This window comes from Peromyscus leucopus, chromosome 2 (genome assembly GCF_004664715.2).
Source record: "Peromyscus leucopus breed LL Stock chromosome 2, UCI_PerLeu_2.1, whole genome shotgun sequence".
NCBI classification, from domain to species: domain Eukaryota; kingdom Metazoa; phylum Chordata; class Mammalia; order Rodentia; family Cricetidae; genus Peromyscus; species Peromyscus leucopus.
Genome location: NC_051064.1, coordinates 2,195,001 through 2,211,900, shown reverse-complemented (window position 1 = coordinate 2,211,900; position 16,900 = coordinate 2,195,001). Strand labels below are relative to the sequence as shown.

General features: G+C 38.0%; 1 protein-coding gene across 3 annotated transcripts in view; it reads right to left on the bottom strand.

Annotated features, from left to right (window-relative positions):
* The window catches only part of Zfhx4 (zinc finger homeobox 4), a 180,626-nt gene that overhangs the window by 136,684 nt on the left and 27,042 nt on the right, over nt 1-16,900 (bottom strand). The gene's annotated exons all lie outside the window — the stretch shown is intronic.

The following is a 16,900-nucleotide window of genomic DNA, read 5'->3' as shown; positions in this document are numbered from 1 at the left end:
TTTGAGGCCGGATCTATCTACATAGCCTGGCTGGTTTGGAAATTACTATGTAGACCAGGGTGGCTTGGAATTCACAGAGATCTGCCTGTCTCTGCCTCCCAAGTGCTGGTTTTAAAGACATGCACCACCACGCCCTCAAGAAAGTTTTTCTATGTAAAGACTTGGGATTTTATCCTGCTGTAGTGGGATGTTGATATACAAAGCATGTCAGATTCCTGTCCTTTGGGGCAAAAAGATGCACAAGACAGGGACAATACATGGGATGGACTCATGGAACACATCCTAGCAGAGCCGGCAACCCTGAAGGGTGGGGGTGGGGGGGTGAGGGGGGATGTGTTCCATCAGAGGAGAGTACCAGGTAAGAATTCCTGAACTATAAGGAGTAAATGTTAGTGCTACTGAAGTTAGCATTACCTCCATGGCTACCCTTTTTTTTTTTTTTTTTAATTTCTGGAGACTTTAGATTTGCAAGCAAGTTATACCACCCTACAGAGCCCCCCAAATTTGACTGACTGTCACAACTGCATATTTAAATAGAGCTATTTAGAGTACAATGACAGAGGTTGTGACCTTGGAGTTAGCATATTGTACAAAGTTCAACAAGGAGTCTACTGGCCAGTTTCATCTCATCTACCTTTCTGTATTACGTTTTGTTCCAATCTGCTGGCTGGAGGTAAAGACATGTTTAGAAAGCATTTTCATAGCATCTCAGGACTCTGAAAGCTTGGAAAGGTTTCTGACAATTGTGCTTTTTAATTGTTTCGTGTCTAGCTTTGGATGAGAGCTCAGTAAGTAAAGGAATCTCCTTAAGTGTGAGGATCTGAGTTCAATCCCCTGGAACCTATGTACAAAGAGCTGGCCCTGGAGCCAATGGTGTGCTTGTGTAAAGCTGGTTCTGAAGAAGCAGCAGAGGCAGGATTCCAGTGCTCGCTGGTCAGCCAGCCTAATCTACAGAGTTGAATTCCGGGACATTAAGAAACCCCGCCTCAATAGACACAGTGGACAGCACTTGAGGAATTATAGCTGACATTGTCCTTTGATCTGCACATGCTTGTGCTCACACACACAATAGTAATAATCATAATAACAGTGACAACAAATTTTATATTACCAATATCAAGAGAAATCTCCTTACTTCTACCCCTAGCTTCCTTAAAATTGTCCCAGATTCTTTTCTTTCCCCGGGATTTGAAGAAGTCAATTTCTACAAATAGCAAGGTACTGATGACATGGACAAGTGTTCCGAACCAAAAGCTGGAAGCACCATTTGCTTCCAATAGTCAATAGGTATTTCTTTGTTTAGCAGATGACTATAAGTTTAATGGTTATCTGTCTCTCCTACTAAACTATAAACTCTGCCAGAGCGAGGCCTGTGTCTATGTTGCCTGATACTAGATCTTTCTACCCAGTGGGTCCTGGCTGCCCAGGCTCTCAGTAAACAAATAAATGAAATGAGTGGACAAAGTAAGGTGTTTCAGATGGGTAGTCCAGACATCTCTCTACAAGAGATTTTTATTTTTGCTTGTCTTCCTATTTATAGAAAAATACATGAACATACACTTATTTATTAAACAGATTAAAAAAGTTTACTGTGCAGCTGGGAGCCTCACTTCCTAACTACTCATTTGCAAATTCTTACTTGGCAGACGTGAAAACTAGAATTGAAAGTGTCATGCATGGTTCCTTGTCTGTAGCGAAATCCTAAGGAAGAATGGATATTGACATGGAAGCACATTCCAGGAAACACAGCAGCCATTTTTATGAACCCTAGTCACCCCCTTTTAACTTGATGAACATAGTTGCATCCCTGTTCAAAGCAAAAACTCCATCTGAAGGCCAATGATGTAGATAAAGGTACTAATGGCTTTCCAGGAAAAATTGCGGGTACAATAGTAACCAAGTGTACTTAGAGAAATTAAATATCTTCCAAATAACAAGACAGAAGTTTTCTTCAACACACAAGTCACTGCCAGTAGCAAAGATGTGCTGAAAAGACACAATATTCTACACATTTAAGAAAAGCTTTCATCATAGAATACTTTTTTCAAAGCTATTTTTGTACTTTAATTAAGATCTGTAGAATCATTTAGGCATTGGGGGAAGTTTCTCTCCTTTTACTAATATACTAACTAAGGCACAAAAATAATTCCAAAGTAACACATAAAGAGGAGAAAGTCACTTTGGCGATTTTGACAACTGAAGACAGAAAATATCTGAATCTGACTTTAAAAAAAAATTTTTTTCTGAAGCTGCACAGAAAGCTGGAGGGCTATGAATAGCTTTTATTGACTTTCTAAGATGTCACCCCCACACGTTCTCTTCACACTTCACCCCTAATTAATTAATAATAGGGGAACATCAAAAGTGATACCCACCATTGTCCATGCTTATTAATCTAATCAAGTTTTCATTGACACAAACGCTGAACTCATCAGCCTGTGGCTCAGTTTCCTTGTTTCCAACTCACAAAGGTAGCTGGGAGAATCTTTTATCATAAAAGAATATGGAAGATTATCACGATTTCCTGCAGAATATCTCCTTAATTTATTTTCATGGTAAATAGCGGGGACTGTGCCATGGCACTGTCCTTAGGAATACTAGGAGCTTAATGCCTGGCCCCATTGTGCCTGTGTCAACAAGCCTTATGAAGATTAAGTCTCTGAAAATTGAAAATTTCAAGGAAAATTAGCAATTATTTGAATCTAATAGGGTTGTGTCTAGAAGAGCTACTGAAAAAATACTAAGGCTGCCTTACCCTGATTATTATATTAAATATAAGAGATAGATTATTTTTCCATACCTATAAAAGGGAAAAATAATCCTCCTTGTGGCAGGTAGTACTCTTGAGAAATACTTGTTTGTTTATAGCCTTCCTGCTGTGAAAACACATAGGCAGTGTGGAAGAGGCAAAGGGGACAGGTGACTTTAATTTTTCCTATGATGGGTATGTTTGCTTTGGTTTTTCAATGAGCCTCCTTATTGGGGTAGAAATATACAGTCACTCTTCCTCAAACTTCTGCAAGGATAGAATCTAATGTTTTCTGAAATACTAAAGGAAATCTACATACAAATTCCCTACTGCCAGGAAGGCACAACCCCTGCTAAATGTATTACATAAACTGCCAAAGCCATTCCTTCAAACTGGAACACAGGGAGGCTCTGAGCAGGGTAACTCATGAAGGAAAAGAAAACAGAGAAAGGGTATATAGTTCCCTTTAAAAAGCGGTGAGTTTACTGAAGACAGGAAGTCCATCATATTCCCTCTATGGCTGTCTTAACTGATCTTTGGCATCCAGGTCAGTGTTTTTTGTTCTTGTCTGTTTGTTTTGTTTTGATTACCAATGTGATAAATTAATGTCTGTGTATTATTCAAATATTAATTTAACAGAAATATATTTTAGTAGATATAAGTGATCTTAAAATATACCAATTTTCAGTCTCACATGAAGTTCTATTGGCAGATATTTTTTAAAAAAATATAGTATGACTCAAATGAATAGTTAAATTTCTGCCAGCAAAAAGACTATACTGTGAATGAAATAGTTAACATTCCGATCTTGTATTTTGCTGTGGAAAGTTTTGCTAACTTGCCTTCTCTTCGTCTCCATTGACCTCATCATCACTTTTCTTCCTCTCAAGGGGTACACCCCAACCATGAGCATCTATGACAGTCACATCCTTACGTCCGCCCCTTTCTGCCATAAGCAGGGTATCCATGGCCAGGTACTGACTTAGTGCACTGTCTTTACTGTGATGCATTGTCCTGATTAATGATGTAGGGTCTGGAGTCAGCCTGAGTACTAATCTAACTTACTAATCAGTATTACCAGATATGTGAGCTTGGATAACCAATTGAGCTTTCATTTATAATGATTTCATCTTCAAACTTTCCTAGTAACTATACCTATCTATAAGAGATGTTGTGATGCATCAATGAGTCCCGCCTTACTCATTCCTGTGTGTCTTCTCTATCAGGATTCCTGGCTTCTCTATGGCTAATTCTGGTCAGCTTGTTGCTGCCTCTGCCCCCTGATTCAAGGTTAACTTCATTAACACAATCTCAGGGTGTCACAGTGTGACCAAATATCCTGTAACAATATCTAACATCTTATTAGGGATAGAGAAATGGCTCAGTGGATTGGAGTTTGTTTCCCAGTACCCCCATCAGATAGCTCACAACTCTTGTTCCTCTGGCTTCAGGGAATCTGACACTCTCTTCTGGTCTCTACAGGGATCTGCATTAATGTTTCCATATTCAACACATAGACAAATGTACATACACATGATTAGAAATTTTGTTTTTAAGTCTAAAAAAGCAAGATAAAGAACAAAAGGTATTATCTTGTTACCTGAATACATACTCAATAAATGCTATTATTAAATTTTCTCACTTAGCCAGTTGGCCAGAAGGAAACAAAAGATGGAAAGTATCACCAGGACAATGACAAAAATGTGAAAGGTTTTAGCTTGTGTGTGTGTGTGTGTGTGTGTGTGTGTGTGTGTGTGTGTGTGTGTGTGTTGCTAGTGATCAAACCCAACCAAGGCCTTCTACATGTTAGGCAAGTTTTTGAAGTATTCTTTAAAAGACAATGGGCAGTGAGTTTGCCAAGCATAAAATAAGAAAACACTGACAGTAATAAAAAAATCTAGTTAATATTAGTACTTGCTCATCCTGAAATTCTACTGCAGAGTACCTAACTCAGAGAAATAAAAATAAGGCTTACATACAAGTGTTCGTAGCACAATTATCCATATAGATAAAAAGTGAAAGCAACCAAATGTTTATCTGAGGCAACATAAATAAAAGATACTATGCACAATGCTAAAACACGTGAAAGCATTGATGAATTTTGAAAACATTATGCTAAGTGAAAGAAGCCTCACAAAGGACCCCATACACTGTGGTTGCATCTATATCAATGACCAGAATAATCAAATCTATAGAGACAGAAAGCAATTAGCTATTGCCCAGGGCCATGGGAGTGAGAGTTCAGGATGGTTGTGGGCAACTAAATTAGTACAAGATTTCCTTTTCAGCTGAGGAAAATATTCAAGAGTCAATTATAATGATGGCTACATAATCCTGTGAATATTTTAAATAATATTCAATTGCACTTTAAATAGATGAAATTTATGGAGTATGAACTGCATCTCAATCAAGTTCTTACAAATAATAATAAGAAGAAATTTAAAAGGCCAACAGAGACATTAAAACTGAGGCAAGACTCAATGTTCCTCACAAGCCGAACATACTAGAATTTGAGACATAAATTATGTTTCTTTCTGCTCTCACATAAAATTTTTCACTGGTCATTTGTCACCATTTCCTCTACAGTTGCATGCTTAAACATTGAGAGTCCTGCCTTTGTCAGTGATCAGCCCAGAGTGATCAATTTAAGATGTTGCTTGGGTGTCTGAGTGCCTGTGTTTCAATACCTCTGAGTATCTTGTGGAATCAGTTGTTATTTTAAGAGCAAAGAAGGAACAGAGTACTAACTAGGTAGACATTAAGTCTGTGAAACACAACACATAAAGTTGTGAAACACTTTACTTTAAAAGGAAAAAAAAAAAGAAATTCTTAAGAGACTTAGCACAAAAGCTTGTGTGAAAAGCAACTTTCCCCGATGCCAGGGTCAGGATATGCCTGTTTATGGTGGAAAGGCTCCATGGGCCATTCGTGATGCCATTCACTTTTTTGAGGACCTATCACTTTTACCAAATCATATCCTGTTCCCTGAACCTTTGATTAGTCATGTGTACATTCAGAACCACTTAGTACTTGCTGCCGAGTCCTGCACAATATCATCAAAGGTTTATTATCTCTAAGGACAAAAAGCACAGTGTACAGGAAGAAATTCCTGCCATCTACTTTAAAACAAAATACAGAGAATTACTGATTAACTCATGATCTTCATCTATTTTAATATATTTAATATATAGAAATCTCTTCTCTTTCTCTCTATCTGTCTCTCTCTCACTCACACACACATACACACATACACACACATACAATTTGCTTGATTTGGGTAATATAAGTAGAGCTTCATGAATATCTACACAAAATATCAAATAAAGTATAATTTTCGTCTTATTTTTATATTTTTAATACCTTATGCATGTGATCTTAAATATATATGCACATCTTTCTTCATTCACTGAAGAAAATAAAATTGCTTATTTGGAAAAAAGTATGTGTGTATCTGATTTCCATGAATTGCTTTTGTATTCATTTTAAAATTATCAAGCTGCTGCCACCAAAGGAGCAGCCATTGTCCCAAAGGGAAGGAATAAAGTGACATGGTACACTCTACGATTGCTTACAGAAAACAATGATACATGCTAATCTATTTTGAAACACACATCTAGGTAAAAACAGAAAAACTTGGGCTGTTGGGATATTAAGTCACTTGCTAATGTGTGAGTTAAAGGCAGATACTTCTACCTAAATATTAAAAAAAAATAATGTTTCTAATCATAAAAGGTCTTCAGAAAGACCATTTTAGGTTTTTCAATACTTAAGAAATTAAGAGGATCAAAGACTGAATTACTACTCTGAAAAAAAAAGGCTATTTATAAATTTCCTTTTGTATTGGTTAATTTTGTATTATTACAGCCCAAATGTTAGATGAAGACAGCTTGTGAGAAGAAAGATTTATTTTACCTCACAGATCTAGAGGGAGTCCAAGCCCATCAATGGTGAGAAAGGCACATGGAGAAGCTGAGTTCACATAAGAGTGGACCAGGAAGCAGAAACAGCAGAAGGCAGTGGTTAAGAATAATACATCTCTCAAGGATCCATCTACCTCATTTAGCCAAGTATCATATCTCAATGTCTCTTAACAAGGTGCCATCATTTGGGGACCAGGCATTCAGAACATTAAACACCAGATTCAAATCATAAAACCCTTACATCTATTTTTAAAGAATTTGTTTATGAGACTATGTTGTGGAATATTTATACACTGTGTGATGATGTGTTGCTGTGGTTGGTGTAATAAGAGGCTGAATGGCCAATAGCTAGGCAGGAGAGATAGGCGAGACTTCCAGGCTGAGAGAGGAAGAGGAGATAATCAAGATGCAAAGGAGATGCCAGGAAACATGGAACAAGTTGGATGTACAGAAATGGAGAAGAGGTTAAAAAAAAAGCCGATTAAGTTATAAGATTAAGTTATAAGAGCTAGTTGGTGACAAGCCTAAGCTAAAGGCCAAGCTTTCACAATTAATAAGAAGTCTTCACATCCTTATTTGTAAGCTGGTAGCCACAGAGAAAGCTTGCTACAAGATTGGGAGAAGACTTTTAAGGAATAGTCGTCATTGAAAAACTTGATGCTTCTACAGTAGCAGATAATTTCTGTCTCAGTTATTTGAATTTTTTCAACAACAACAAAAAAACCAAATAAGAATCCAATAATGAGACAGTACTCCTTCTGCGAAGCCCCTCCCACCCTAGTTATTTCTCAAAATGATCATGATGATAACAATGATGATGATGATGATGATGATGATAATGATGATGATGACAGAACTTGATTTTACCAATTATTTCTCTAAAGACATTGAAAGGCTTCCTAGTAAAGGACAGTAATATTTAACATTACATTGTAAACAAAAAAGTTTCAGCCTTTTCAATTATTGTACAACATAAACTCACCGATAGAATGAATTCTAAACAGCAAATTCTGATGTTCAAGTAATTCCCGTGTAGGTTTTGAATCTTTCTTTAAAAATGTCACTAGTGATTCTGTAGAAAAGTTCTGGTGAGTGCTGCAAACACGTTGACAAAAATGACTTGCAAACTGACTGCAGATGCAATGGTAATTAAGCTTGCTCCCCAATCTCTCCCATTTGAACACTGGATGATTTTAGTCCCTGAGGACTTATGTCCTCAAAAAGCTAGTGTTATCCCAAGGCTTGTCAGATAGACAGAAGTATCTAAAGTCTTTGAAAAATATACCCAATAGAGTTACCAAGATTTCCTTACTTGCTTTTCACACACCAGCTACAGATACTTCTTCATCAGTAACAAGTTTGTCCTTCCAAAAACCAGATAATTCTCACTTTCCAATAAAAGATCATTTCATTAACAAATGTGGTCCACAACATCAATGTGAATGACCAAATCTTACAGGGTCAAGTAGCCAGGTTCAAGTTTCCTCAACGATCTCCATGTCCAACCAATATAAGTTCTAGCATGACACTGGCGTTGATAGTAAAATATTTGGCAAAATTCTGAAGAGAAGAGAGGTTGTTCCTCAATTTACATTGCCTCAACACACATTGGAGGTACAATCCTAGGAATCTTTAAATAAAATGAAGAACAACAGCAACAACAAAAAGCTGAATTCAAGGTAAAAGAGAAAGGGAAGAGGAAGAATGGAAGGTAGGATATGATAAATGAGGTCCTGGTTCACAAAAACATACAAGGGTTCAAAGTAAGAAATGAGATACAAAAATATGAAATTAAGAATTCAAAACCACAGGGTATTTTAAACACGTATAATGGGTTACATGTGACCAGGCCTCCACCAGGAGTTTTAAGTTGCTAGGAAAAAGAGAGGTGGCTCAAGCTCTGGGCAAAGGACTGCTCCAGCTGTCCCTGAATGCTTGCAGAGGCGCATTCCACTGTCTCCTCTGTCAGGCCAGTGGCGGACCATTAAGGCATGACTGTTGTGGTTCCCTGGTGACCTGAATGAAGTAATGCAGCCTCCAAAAGGGGCTTAACTGTCAGACACTGCAAACTCCAGCACTAAAAGTGATAAATATTCGATTAATCAATCCTGTTCGATCCACCAAACACACCAACATGCCAATCCAAGGAAGTTGCTGAAAGCAAAACAATTCCATTTTGACAGGAAATACTCAGGTGACCACTTAACTACCAGTTTCCCTCCCAGCCAATAGATCACTGATTTAAGAGTGCCATTTCAGCACTAGGCATTCATGTATCCAGACCCGATGGCCAGTTCCCTCTCTCCACACCTAGACTTTAGTCAAACCTGCTGGTTCAGAGACATGGAAATGCTACCCAACCAGATGATGCTGAAGACAAAATGGTGGAGTCTATCAGGTGTCAGCCTCTCTACTTTCCTCTCTGCTTTTGCTGTCTTCGGATAGAAAAAGGTTTTCATATTGATGGAGCTCTACAAGAATGCCTGGCCCTAGGCTGAAAAGACACAGAGTTACAACTCAAGACCAAGCTCTTACTTTCGGTGAGGACCTGACAAACTTGTGAATCCTGGTTGCCACATACACTTAAGTGTGAATAATTGTGTAGAAGTCTCTGGAAGAATGATGAGACAATGGACATGTAGTGTACAACTTGCAATTTTGGTCAGTGCATGTTCTTTCTTCAAAAAGCAGTGACATTCAAAAAGGCAAAAAATAGAACAATAAAATCTCAACATGGTTTCATTGTCCATAGACTGTCTGGCACCAGGAGAAGGGATATTTTTGGAAAGAGGCTCCCCAATATACCATCAATCACAAAGACACAGCAAACTGCCAACTCCACCAAGAAATGATGATCTCTTGCGACAGACTACATAGTCACAAATGAAAAAAAAAAATCAATAAATCAAGACTTTGAAAGGTTTCCTCCAAAACTGGTGTCACCATGCAGTTGGGTCTGTTGTTTCCTCCCTCAACCTTGCTTTCCATTACTGTTACCATCAAATATCCTGGTATATAACACTACACTTCCTCTGCCCTACTTCTGTTGCTTGAGGGGCGCTGAAGACAGCTCGGTCTCTAAAGTGCCTGCTGTGAAAGCAGGAGGACCCCCCCACATAAAGAGCCTAGTCTGGGGGTGCCTGTAACCCCAGCCCTGAAGAATGGTGTGGACTGGGACAGGAGAACCCATGAAGCTCATGTGCCAGACAGCCTGGCTGAATCGGTGCACATCAGGTTCAGTGAGAGACCCTATTTCAATAAATGAAAGTGGAGAACAACAGGGGCAGACACCTGATGTACATCTCTGGCCTCTATCAATATAGGTGTGGGTGTGTTAGTATAGATGTTTTACTCATATGCCTTGTCCACATGTCTATACTAACAAGGACACATCGCACACAAAGTACAACACAGACAACAACACATATATGCATATGTGCGTGCATGTACACACACACACACACACACACACACACACACAATTACTTGAAAGGCAATTATAACCCCAATACTTAGGTTTTTACCAAAATGAGAGACCAATACATATTCTATGCTATCAAATATTTCCCTTGATAGAAAGGCTTTATTTAGGTGAATCTACTACCACATGCTTTTATATGCACATTTTACATATAAACATTATATGAAATATATTATATGTTCTGTAAAAGTAATTTCCCTTATCCATAGAAAATACAGGATTTGCTTTCTTTCATTTCTTTCTCCACTAGAGGATCTTACTGTGAGCCAGGTTGGGCTCAAACTCATAACCTTCCCACCTCGGTCCTCCAAGTCTTGGCATATAAGTATATGTCCCCACAACTCACAAAACCTCAGAACATTAATTAAATATTATTTAAGCAAATGAAAAAAATTGCTGTGCATAACTCTCATCTGTGATAATTGTATAACAAGTCAACATGATCATGTAATTTTAGGCAGAAGTCTTTCTTGACTGCATTGTAAACTGTATTTACATATTTTCCAGGATTCATATTAAAGTAGCACCCTGATTCTGTAGAGGGGCTGATTCAGGTTGTAACTGGACATGCCTAATGATTTTTCATCATTTTTTTTCAACCACACATTGCAACAGCATGCTTGTATTTGAAAAATAACTATGAATGTTTCAACCAAGGAAAGCTCTTTTTTTTGCATTAAAATTTGCAACATAATCCTCATCTTAAAACAATGAATAAAATGTTGCTATGAATTAGAGTAACTAGAGTCTGCCAAGATACACAAATAGGATTATAGTATACCTATGGACAATTCAAGATAGCTGGCACATCAGATTCTTGAATAAGCATGGTTGAAAACATCAGGGAAACTTGTAATTTTTATGAATGTCCCTGGGTTCACATTTCACTTACAGTTGTGAAGAGTAGTGTTTGAAAATACAACTTCAGAAAATTCCATGTCTGCACAACACTTAGGAAGCCAGCTTATTATCCAGCACATTAATAGGTACATTCCCCCACGCAGTTATATTCAAAGACAAGACACAGTAAATGCTCAGTAAATGTTTCTCTGCTTACTGGAGACAAGAAGCAGCATGTCTTCTAGGTATTCTGCAAATGAAGCTATGACCCTTGGGTTGGCATCTATCAATACACCTAGGTTATGGAGTCTATGAAAACCTTTTCCTAATGGTGAGGTGTTGCTGTATCTCCATGGTCCTGATTCACTTCTTAAAAATAAATGATGTCCTCTCATGCTCTCCTGAAAGCCACTGACAGTGCGAGGAGAAATTGCCTCCAATGCTCGGATTGTTAGAATAATGAATACATTTCTATGTCTGTGTGAATTCCCCCTTAGCATAGGCTCAGACTCAAAGCAAACTTGGTAAAGCATCTGCAGCAGGGCTTGAGAAGGCCAGATGTTCTGGAAGCTGAACTGTGGTCATTATGCACATGCCAGCTCCTCCTCACTCCACCCCAGGCCAAGACCCTTTCAGCAGTCTGAGGCCTGCCTAACATATGACTGTGGTTGCACTGCTGTGTGCCAGCCCCACGCCCTTTGAGCACTTCAACAACTGCATACCAGCTCCATGGGAAAGGGACAGAAACATTAAGCCAAGGCAACCTGTATGAGAGTCCAGAAGTATGTGATACTGTTGTTCATTTTACCTAAGTGACCTCAGGACAGGTCACAAATAAGCCATTTGATATTTTTGGATAAAATGTGCCAACATTCCAGGCTAGACAGAAAGAGCACATAATACAAAAATGTGTGAATCACAAAGTGCAAGTTGACATGCTCCTGGGACCCGGAGTGAACAGTAGTGCCAAGTTGTTGAATGGGTTTCTGAGGTGTTTGTATGGGGGCAGTGGTGGTGGTGTGGGTGCATCCAGTGGGTCCCTTCCAAAGCAGTAAATGAAAGGAACTTTAGGAAAGGGGACTGTTCTCTCTAGCCCTTACTCCCAACCGATCCCCTCAGCCCTAACCCACCTCCATCCTCCCTAACACAGAAATTCTTCCAGAATAAGCAAATATCTTCATAACAGTTCACTCCAAAAAAGCCAATTGTAGAAGCCTCTCTGTTTTTATAGTATTTCTTGTTTCCCCTTAATTAAAAGAATGCTTCCTTAGAATTGCAGAGGAAGCTAGCTAATCTTGCAACATGGAACACTTCCACAAGCAGAAGATCTAGGTGGGAGGCAAAGCAGCATCCTAACACATGGAGGAACGACAGAGCACAGGTTAGGGAAGGTGAAGACAGGAGAGATCAAATGCCACATTTTCTTTTTTTCACCCTGATGTAGATATAATAAGCTTGGCTAACATGGACCTCTATAGGGATCAGTATGTGTCCATCTGTTTATATTTAATAACTTTGAGGTGATTTTTCTTACTTTGGAGGTGAAAAAAGGTTCTCAGCTCACAATGTACCTTAGTACTTGCACAAGAATACAGTGACCGAAGTTCACATTTGTAACAAAGTAACATGGTTTGCACATGGCCACAGTTCAGGCAACATCAGGCTTAAAAACAGAAGGCTGTCTAGTCTGGAGGCCCAGCCAATTACAGTGTGATCTGAAAACACCCATGATTTATTAGTTGCTGTTAGCTAACCATTCTTCTTTATTTGATCTGTGTATTTATTAGTTCTAAGTATTATGCAAGCATGGATTGTTCTACTGTAGAAATTTTTAATATGAGAGTACAATGGAATAATTTGAATTGTGATTACACACACACACACACACAAATCCTACAACTGGAATTAAATTTCACACTGCTTTTCAACCTTGAAATGAACATGAATGTGAAACTAATACAAAGAGTGCAAAAATATTTCCATATTCGGGTTAATGTTTAGTCTGGGCAAAGAATAACTTTTGTTTATCTCTGAAAACAGCTTTCTTCACCTAAACAAATGCCTAGAATAAGAGTAAGAGCAACCTACTTGGATTTCTCAGAGCATACCCATATTGCAATTTCCTTTGTACACCGCCGTACACGCAAATGCGCCCTGCAGCATCTTCTAAGAGCTTGCACCGTCACACAAGAACAGTGACATCCATCACTCAAATGGTACATACCTGGTATATTTGATTTTAAATTGCAAAGTTGGTTTGAAACTGGGCATATGGTTATAAAAATACCTGTGGCTCACCGATAACTTCAAACTGTTCAGTATTTTCTACTAGTAAAAGCAGCAAAGGGGTAGGCGATGCCAGTCATTCTGTGGCTTGTTTCCTTTGCCCATGCTTTCCCTGCTCTGTCTACCTCATGCTCTTCTATGTCCCTCTTCCCCTCCCCTAGAGTTTTAGTTCTTCATCTGGATCTTTTCTTTAATCTAAATCCTACATAAAGAGAAAAACTAGAAACTGTTCCTTGGGTCTATGTCACCCTATAAGTCCCTAGGACTAAACCTCGTGTGTGTGTGTGTGTGTGTGTGTGTGTGTGTGTGTGTGTGTGTGTGTGTGCCACTACTCACCATAAAGACAAGCTAATGCTTCAATGCTTTTAGCCTTTGTGAGATCCAAATAGCCAAACAGCAGTGTGGAAGTCAGAGAGGCTCCTGTGCCTTGCTCCCAGCCGAGGCTGGGGAGAAAGCAGCTCAAGTAGTTAAGTTTTTGCCTTTGAACCAGTAAAGTTGTGAACACTCACACATTCACACAGGAAGAGGAGGGCTGACAGAGGACACAGACAGCTAAGCATGGGCATGTTCCACACAGGGAAATAGTTAAGCCAAAAGGCTGGCCAGAAAAGCCAGCCTTGCAGAGCCAAGAACATACTCGAGTGTATTCTGGAATGTTGCCCAAGCCTTCCTTGATTGTCCTAACTTTCATGTATAATGCTAAGTGGTTGTCATTACAACTTTCCACTGAACTCGTCAGAAAATGCCAGGGCTCACTTAAGAAGCAGAGCAAATTACAATGCATTTTTAGAATGAAGGCTGAGAGATGCTAAAGGATGTCCTTTAATACGCTCCTCAGTCAACTCATTAGTTTATTACATCATCCAAACATTTAGTAAGGACCCAGATCTAAAAACCAATTCACTAAAACTTTTAAGAGAATATAAATGCAGGAAATTTTAAAAAATATAATGTAGCCTTGTAAATTAGCTTATCTTAAAATCACTGTTGCATATTTACACATGTATGTATGTAGACATTAACATGCAAGACCTAGTTTAACGCTCTGCACATTTAGCACCATTGTTAGGTTCATTTTACATATGCACCAGGCACTAACAGGGAAGAGTAAGGGCAATGTAAAATAGTTCTTTTCTCTTTCCTTTTCCTTAACCAATTTTCTTTCATCATCCAAGTTTCTGGATGAAACTACGTCAAGATAAGATTGTATTAGAACTTCAGAGAATGTCACTTGAAAAAAATGAGGAAGATTTTTTAAAAATAACAGAGTTGCTTCTCAGAAAAATCTCAGGAAAGTAACACTACACTACCAAAGTGAACACAGCTTTTTCTCCCCCCCCCCTTCCAGTCATCCTTAGCAATAGACATAACAGTTTTTTTTTTTTTTTCTTCTGGTCCATATGGAAACATCATCAACACATTCTGCCTCTGGGTTCTTTGCCAAAATACCGTAGCCCACAAGCCATCTACCTTAAACATAAAAGGAGAGGTGTTTTTCTGGTCAAATAAAGAAATAAGTTTTACTGCCTCTCCTCTAATGTTAAATCTGACTAAATCCTGCCAAATACATTAAAACAACATCTGTAAAACAGATTTTCATTAAATTGATCAGTTTAAAGTTAAGCAGCCCGGCAGATGATGCTTCCACACTAACCCTTAACCTTTAACTTTTAACCTCTTTAAACGGAATAAAGCACATAGTTCTTTTAGGTGATGCTTCTTCAGCTTGACGACGCAGTGAGCAGAGTGTTTTATTCAAATTGAACTGACACGTCGCCCCATTTAGAGTGTTATGAATCAATATGTTGTCAATAATGAGCAAAGCTGTTTCCTCACAGCCCTGTGTCTGTCTTACGATTGTAACCTGCCACTTTCCTCTAATGTCTAAATAATTCACAATGCAAAATGGTGCAAATTAAACTCTTAATGGAAATAAATTTTATAGAGAAGATTATTGTCTAGTCATTAACTCTGAAACTATTTTAAGTCTAATTTTAATATTTAAGTCATATGATAAACCATGATTTTTTTCCAGGCCCAAGCCAATTTGTTAGTTTCTCATTTAAAAGCAATTAATGTTACTTATGAACCAATTTTATTTTGCTGAGACAAGCCGGCCAAGCTAATCTCCTCATCACTGTGCTTGAAAGGCTCTATGTCTGAATCATATCGTTTTTGAATTGAGTTTGGAAATAGCATGCTCAATACATAACTACTTGAGAGTGTTTTTTTCTGACTATTTCTAGAAATATGCAAAAATATAGTTGAATTGTTGGATAACAGGTTTCAGTACTCAAATATTTTTGGTATTCTTTGAATTTAATGTAATGGTTTTTTTATACTAACATTGTCTGCTGAGCATATTTCAGCACTATATTGGGTATACCTGGCTAATTAAGGGATAACCACCAGAACACATTCTATATCTTATAGGATCTGTAAGATAACTATGCATCTTTTGCTTGTGGGGTAGAATGTGCTCTTAGCATGACAGCCTTCTTTAGAGTCAAGTATTTATCATAATTGGGCTTTGTGAATTCAAAGTAAGGAACTTCAAGTTGAACCCTGGAACTTTGTAAAGGGTCCTACAGGAGAAAGGGGGCCAACTCAATCTTACGGAAAGAATTGCATGAACTTACACAAACACACACACACACACACACACACACACACACACACCTATCAACATATGAAGAATTATCAGACAGTTTGGATTAAATAACTCTTTTTAAGAATATAAACAATAACACTCTCCCTTTCACTAGGTTCCCACCTGAGAGTAATAAAATAGAAAAATCTGTACATTTATATCTCCTATGCACAACATGTTAATTTAAAGTGTTAGAGGAACTGCGTGAATATAAACACAGTTCATGAATATTCTATATAGCTCCCAGGGTCTAAATCTATTATTTATACAAACTTAATGTTTGCTTTTTTTCTCCTAGGTATTCTAAAACTTTTAATAGGTCAGGTATCAACAAGAAAAAAAAAAGTAGGCAATTGAGTGGTTGTCAGCTGTTGCTGCAAAACCCATGAATTATAATACAATTAATCCTTTATATTATTTTCAATAGCATTGAGGTAGAAGCGCTCCATCTTACATTAGGGCCTGCACTCCCCACAAACTGAGCAGCCCAAATCTAATGCTTTCATTATCGATCTACAGAGTGCCAATATTGCAGGAACAATGTTGCAAATTCTCACAGTGAGACTGTAGGTTTTTGTGCAGAGTCCATCTATCTAAAATTTAAACAGGAACACCCCAAGTGCACAGCACCAGACCAATCCAAATAAATAATTCCTGAGTCTAACCCAGATGGCCACATCTGCTTTTGCTGTTGTGTTTGCGATTTTAAATAGGATTAGCTATAGGTACTATAATTGTTGGTTGACTCCTGATAGTATAGTTATCACTGATTTCTAGTATAAATCAATAGATAACACTTGCAAAATGGATTTTGTAATCATATTTAGAGCTTGTTACAATGACTAATGGTTTGCAATATTTTCTGAATTTTAATATCCTCTAGACAAAAGAAGTTTTTTAATAAGTAACCAAGTTATTCATCATAGAAATGACTGAGCTACACTTGTACGGGAACCAAAATGATCAAGGCAATC